Here is a 7,758-nt window from a genome sequence, read left to right as displayed (position 1 = left end):
GGTGTAAGTCTCTTCAATATCTGCTTGGTTGGGAGCTGTGCCTTTCTACTTGCCTGCTCACAAGATTTCTGAAAGTCTTGGTGATAGCTTTGGCTCTGAATCCAGACTGAGTGAAACAAAAGTCCAAAGCGTGTTTTGGCAAAGGGTGGTGAGCAAGGGTGATTGGTCTATAAATGTGTTTCAGTGATGCTCAGTTCCTGGAGGAACGTGATGCTGGAGGCGCCCCTCGCTATAGCTGCGAGGAGGTCATCGGCTCCTGTGATCACATTGTATGTCCCAAGACCCAGGGAGAGGCAAGTCACGAAATGAGAAGACAACATTGCTGGAGGAGTTGGTGTTTTCCACCGAGGAGGATTAGTGAAACACCTTTATAATGCTGGTGTTGACAGACGGGACTAACGTGGCTTTTATAGGCTATCAACTGAGTTATATCAGACTTCTCGTGTGGGTAGCAGTTATGTTTCAGCCGACATGATTTGACTTGTAGTTTATCCAAATCGGTGTAATAATAAGCTAGGTTATAAGGGCCTTTACTTTGCCATATATGCTCAAATATAGTAAACTTGTTATAAAACCAAGCAAATAAGGGCTTCTGTTTCTCCCACTGGAGCCCACTGAGGGTGTGAGAGTAATCGACTTGTTTCCCTCCAAGACCTATCCATCCAGAAGGTCTGTAAAAGCTCTTTATTCCTCATAGGGAAATAATTTTAGTCTTAGGAAGGAAACACATGGCTTGCTTCTTACAGCTTCAAGCTCCGTCTTGCCAGCTGCATTTATTTCTCTTGGCCTGGCACTAATGAAAGGAGACTTTGATGAGCTGTTTGAGTGGTCACTCCAGAGAGAGGGATGCAGAAAGTCTCGACTTTTTGGAAGGTGCTCCTTTCGAGAACATTTCTGCCTTATCTCTAACACACATCCCAGAGAGATATCCTTGGCTTTTGATGAAAAGCTCACAGGGCCCGATTTACCTTCAGAATCATTTTCTGTGGGTTGGGCTTCTTGGAAAAATGATCTTGGGAAGGTAAAGTAGCTTCCACCTTCGGCCGCCTTGTGTATCTCCCAGTTCCTGCTGGGCCTGGTGTACTTTAAAGAAAATTCCTGCCTTTTTTATTTAAACTTTTTTTTTTGAGGTGTTAGCAATCTGTCTTACGTTCTCCTGCCCCTGCTGGGATTTATGACCCAGTTCGTATTTTACTACACGATCTTGGCAGGCTCCCCTCGTTGAAATTCAAACCGAAGCAACTCGATGGGGGAACAGACATAAAAATATTAATTTGGTAGATATTAAAAAAAATCACACTGGTTATAAATCAGGGGCTGTCCACTGGTTCCTTTCATCATCTAAATGGTCCTTCTAACCAGACTACAAATCTTACTGGAAAGGAGGAGGGGGTTTGGAAGGCGGGGGTCCCCTTCCTGAGGCTTTGGAGACAGCTTACATCCAACACTTCCTCAAACCTGGCTTTGTTTTCTAAAGGTAATAAAAAGTGAGTACTTCTGGTACAGGCAGGCTAATTAGCTGGCCTCACAGAACAGACTTGGGGCTTATAAGAAAGTTGGCTTGGTCTGAAAGAAGTCAGGTTGTGGAAATGTCTAAATGTTGATTTAAAATAAGGCTGGGGAGACATAAGATGTGTGCTCTGCTGTGGAGGAGGACTCATCTGCACTCACCGGCAGTGGAGCACTCAGTGATGCTCTGCAGTGGAGCACTAAAGAGGCAGGGGGCCCACTTTGTTAGGAGGTGGTGTATGGAGAAGGGATGATGCAAGGTTGAGCTGGTAAAGGCCAGGGGTAGCAGACCATGGCTCGTATGTACCCATGACCGAACCTGAGGATGGGACAGCGTGCCTATGTCTCTACTGACACCTCCCATGCCAGCCTCAGATTTTCATAGGGACCCATAACTAGATAGAACCAGGGGAGGGAGGTCAGTTACATTCCTGTTGGGTAGAATTAAGAAAAAGTGGCAGAGAGTTTCTCTTCCTGTAATGATATTTTAATGGACTCTTTCATTTCCATCTTATGGCTGATCTTTACCATTAAAAGACTCTTGATAGGTACTTTAAAATTTCATGAAAACTCCAGGAATTGGTTTTAAAAAACTGTGGATGGTTGGAAGGCTAAATACTTCTATAAAGAGATGCTAATTAAAAATAGAAAGCTGTCCTCATTATATTTTGCATATAGCCTTATATGCAAAAAAGTATGTAGCCATGATGGAAAATTCGTTAGTATTCTAGAAGTCCAAAGCTCTATTTAGCGGCAAACATTTTAATAAAGCAAATGAACCCCAAAGCCAACCCCACTAGGCCTATTGTTAAAGTGCATGATATCATGAAGCTCCAAGCACATCTACATCTTGAGATTTAAGGAGAAAGAAAATTCAGTAACTGGAAAAGGGGCAACAAGTTTTCCATAAAAATCAAAGCAAGTTCTTGATTCAGAATATTAGCTTGACAGCAGGAAGAGAAAAGGTTGTAAACCAATGCTTTTTTTTTAAAGGGAAAATATTTCTAACTAACAATTGGTTCATATTACTTATCTGCCATCTTTATAACAGCATTAAAGCAGGGGTCTCATTTCTGCCTGAACAGTATAATGATGAAAATTATTTCATCTTAAACAGAGATTTTTCTACTTGGTTACCATGCAATCTAATACTGACAGTGCCTTGGACTTGAAAAATGATATTCTCATCTTCAAGAAATAGAAGGCGGAAGAAGGCACAGTTATTCCGAGCTTTACTCTAAAGCAATTATGAGCTCTTCACAACTCTCAGACAAGAATTGATTTCTATTTTTAGATTATTAAGCTGTGGGTGCAAGGAAGTCAGAATATGTGACCTAGTTTTGACCTTCTAGATTGAATTCCTCTTGAATTGATTCAATATTGAAAAGGAAAACTTTTAAAATGCATTTCTGCCTTATATTCTCCCCAAATTCTCTTTATTTATTTCCCATCTTTACCAAAACCTTCATGTTCATAAAGACAGATGAATAGGTAGGATAGTGAGGATAGTGAGTGTGGGGTACTGGAATAGAACACAAACACATCTGAATTAATGAATTAGTTGTCATGTCCTAAAGAAACTCAGAAATAAGGAAAACCTCCAAAAGGTGATGATGTTATGTTTGATGCTTTTGTTGCCATCATCAATGTGCTCCCTCTCATGCATGCAGAGGGGTCTAGCAACTCGCACTGTGGGCAGTCATATCACTAGTCATTTTGGGAAATAGTGTTTACATATACATTTATGTCCTAAACTGGATTGCCCCAGGAAGCCTAGAAGGGTCCTCTGGCTAGATTAAGGGCCCTTCCGAAGAGGCAGAAAGACCACTGCTTCCCTCTCTGACACCTTCAAATAGCTCAGACGTGGTCAGATTGGGCCAGCTTCCAATTTTAGTACTGTCTGGAGTGTAGACTTTGGAGCCCACCAGCTTTCTCCCACCCCAACGTGGGCCATTGATGAGGCCAACACCCTCACTGTTCCTCAAGAACATGTGTTCATCCCTGCCTTCCTTCACCTGGATTCTTCTATAGGATGTTCTCTACTGCTGCTCCAGCTCTCAACTCTTTCCAGAATCTTCCATGTGCTTCCCCTGACCATCCACCTCAGCTTTTGCTCATGCTGCTCTCTTTGCAATCTCTGTTGTGTTTCTGGAAGGGCCTTTCTGGTTTGGCACTCAATAATCATAAGGCACTCTCTTCAAATGTGCCCTTTTCAACCAGAGATAACCTCACTTCTTTGAGTCTCAGGTTTGCCCTTTCAAAATGATCACATATGCAGGGTTGTTGTGAAGATGAAATGGGACAGAGCACAAGGCCTGGCCCACAGGATGTGCTTAATAAACACCCCTGGCTTCTCCTTTCTTCCCAGGGGACCATGTCATGTTTCTCCTGTCTTTCTTTGAATTTAACAGGTTTGTTATTGTTGAGTGGTTAAGCAAAAATTGAGCCACTCTGCGTTATTATACTTTATAATATGCAGATGATACTTTTCATTAGCTTTTTAGAATGGGATGGTCAAAATGCTTGGGTAGGGACAAGCCTGGTCTGATGTAGGCTAAGAGAAGCCATGCCTGAAAGGGAAGTAATGAAAAGTTAGCGACTCATGGCAGAACACTTCACAGTCCTGAATGCCAGGGTTAGAGGAATCTTGGAGATGAGCCGATCCAAACTTCTCCTCTTCCTGGGTACCTCCATTCTCTGGGATGAAATGTGGCAGGGATCCGCCTCAGTAGTTGGAATGAAGCAATCACATACTCAGTAAGTAGAGAAATGAGATTAAGATAAGAACAAGGCCCCCCTGGAGATGTTAATGCCTCCTCCTGGCAAAAATGAGGGGACCCTGGAACAGATTAATTGGAAATACTGAGCTAATTATTAACCCTAAACAAGAGCGGTAACTCCTCCCTGTGCAACGCTGGTCCCGAAGGGGTCTTCTGGGAGAGCAAAGCTTTAGAAAGAGATATCCCTACCAGCCTGTGAAGTGGGCACACAGCCAGCCCTGTGATGACGCAAGAAAGAACCATCTCAGCTAAACAGACCTCTTGCCAAAAGCAAAGACCAGAAACTTCAACTCATATTTAACTTTTGTTGTATTTGGTTTTAAGTGAAAGCAGACTGAAGTACAATGTGTGTGCATACATAAAGCCTAGAACATTAGTACAGACAGCTGGCAAATCGTTAATTAACAGCAGTGATGATCTTCAAATAGCCCTCTGGGGAGGCCAGAAAAAGAGGAAGTTCCCTGGACCTGGTTGCAGTTTTGCCCATGACCTGAATTCATCCTCATTAAAAAGAAAAAAAAAAAAAAAAAAAAAGACGGGATGGAGAAAGGAGAAAAAGCCACAGAGATGCCACCTTAACACCTTCTACCCCCTTCTCTCCTCACCCAGAGAGAACAAACAGTGAACGAGCCATACTACCCCTCTGTCTGCAAGGCGTCCCCCAAACCAGACAGACGCCAAATGAGCTGTGGGCACGTGAGACTGTGCCCAGCACAGGATAATTGTGCCATAAATATAATTAAAGTCAGCAGGAGGACCATTATGGAGAAAACCAAACTTAAAAAAAAAATTAGTACTACTGAAGAAAATATCATACATTCTTTTTATTTCAGTCTAATTTTGTTTACATGATTCATACAGTTTCCAAGAGTATCCCTGGAGAACATTAGGCTGGCACCACATGCATAAACATTCATATATAACATGTAAATTAGAAACAATCTCAGGATTTATATAGAAATTACAGCCACTTCTAGCAAATTAATTCAATGACAGAAAAAGGGTTACTGTCTCTCTTCAAATCAAGAGGGGGAAATATTGGGCAAAGCAGATTTATTTATTCCAGAGGCTTGTTCCTTGCCAGGAGCTGATGTCCCCTTGGCCTGGAGATTTCCATTTTTTTTATTGGATATGTATTGGTGATTGAATTTACTTTGAATACAGGAGCAGTCAATGAGGACCATAATGGGCTGTTTTAAGTTATAGCATAGCTAATACAGTCATAAAGTCAATTAGGCTAGAAGAGTTTGCAATAGGGAAATGATGGAAGAAGGCAAGTTAAAATATTCAAGATTATTGAATCTTAAAGCTGCAAAGCCCCAAGAGTACAAACTTACCATTTCATAGATGAAAAAACTGAGCCCCAGAGAAGATGTAGTCCGCCCAAGAAAACAAAGAAAATGATTTATAAAGTCAAACCAGAAACTGAGTTTTCTCCTCTGTAGTTAGGTGCCCTGAACACTTCATGAAGTCCCTCATCTTCGATATTAAAATAGAATGGGCGAGTGACATTTTCTTGGAGAATTTTGTGCTGAGCTCTTTTGTTGGTGATGTTGCTACTAGGAACTGTGGCAGACTGTCAAAAGGCCCCAATTCTTCAACTTCCCTGTGTGTCCTTCTCAAGGTGACTTTGTAGTCCTTGAATCTGGGCTGGGCAAAGACACAAACTTGCTTTGGCCAACAGAAGGCAATGAAGTGTCAGCTGAGTCTAGACTCCAAAGAACCAAGCAAGTTCCACTGTGCTTTCCCCTGCTGGCCATGGCTCTGTGCCTGGGCTAACCTGCTAGAGGGATGGGAAGACTCACAGGTAGGCTTGCCAGATTTAGTAAATATTTGGGATATACTTACACTAAAAAAGTATTTATTGTTTATCTGTAATTCCAATGTAACTGGGTGTACTGTATTTTATCTGTCAACTATACACATAGAAGATCTCCTGGACACATAGTTCTGTATTAGTCAGCCAAGCCTAACCCCTAAACATATGAGTGAGCTTGGCCAAAATTAGCAATATATCTTCCCAATCCCTGGTTGATGACAAGTGCACAAGTGAGCCCAAATGACATCATCAGAACTGGCCTTAGACTCAGTAACAAAAATCAGTATTGATGGACATATGACACTGAGGTTTGGTGGCTGTTTGTTACACAGTATTATTGTGGCAGTAGCTGACTAATACAAGCACCGTCAGTATAAAAAATGTTCTAGGAAAATAAATTAGATTGGGCTTCAGATGAGGGTGATCTAATTGTTGTGATATCTCCTATGTATTCTATACAGAAATAGCAGGAAAGCAATATCTTGACATGCATTCCAATACTACAAGATCCAGCATAAATACACATTAATAGATGTATCGTGTGCGTATTTCTGCCTTTCTGGGGCCTTGCAATTGTTCTGGCATTTTGTTTTAAATGACCCAGTTTGAGGTTTTACATCTTTGTTAGAGAAGAAAATGCCAGAATGACACAATGTAGCCTTTTCAACTTCCTCTAGCCCTTTGATACATTCTCTCTGGATTAGTGTTTCTTCTACTGTTTCTTTTCTGCTTTTATATATCCCCTTTCTCACCCTTCAGGGAGATGGATGATTTAAGTGAAGGCTGGTTCTCCCTGCCCTGTAATTGTGCTTTATCTCCACTCATGGTTACATTTCCAAAGCTCAGATTCATCTATCAGAGGCCCTGAACTGTGTATCTTGTCGTTGTATTATGTTGGTGCAAAAGTAATAGCAAAAACACAATTTCTTTTGCACCGAGGTTGGTGCAAAGCCAATTATATAAACCTATTATATAGGTTTATAATACTTTGTACTTTTCAAAGCACATTCACATTTATTACTTCACTGATTCCCCAAAATCTCCCCATGAGAACAATCGGGCCAGGCATTGGTATCTCCCTTTGCAGATGAGGAAACTGAGTCTCAGAGAGTTCAAATGATTTTCCCAAGGTCACACAGCCTATCTAATGGAAGAATTAAAACTAGAACCCAGATTCTTGTCTCCTAAACTGGGACTCTATCCGGTATCCTCTGCTGACTCCTTCATTCTGGGGCTTTGGCTAACTGATGTCATCGCCAGGTGTTTGATGAGTACCTGAATAATATTTCTGTCTAGGAGTGATTCGAGTGGAAACAGGGCATTCTTAAAGAGGCCATTAGAAATCCCCAGACCTCCACTAACAGGTTTTGGTGCAGATGACTGACGACTGTATAAATGCCTTCACCTTGTAACAGCCGGTCTCAGCCTCCAGAACAGAGTCCTACATTGTGGATTAATCACTCCATATCTGTTTTAAAATCATGTTATGGTCTTTTAAAGGTATGTTTTAAGATGTAATGTTCTGCACAGAGGCATGGTCCATTTAAAAGCAGTGCTGCTTGAAGGTTGCTGGTTGAGGAGAACAATTGAATGCAGGTGAAGGGAAAAGTACCAGGAAACGTCTTTTTCTCTGAATCTATAAAGCAAAGG

This window comes from Papio anubis, chromosome 4 (genome assembly GCF_008728515.1).
Source record: "Papio anubis isolate 15944 chromosome 4, Panubis1.0, whole genome shotgun sequence".
NCBI lineage: Eukaryota > Metazoa > Chordata > Mammalia > Primates > Cercopithecidae > Papio > Papio anubis.
The sequence above is the reverse complement of the archived record's forward strand: the minus strand, read 5'-3'. Positions refer to the sequence as shown.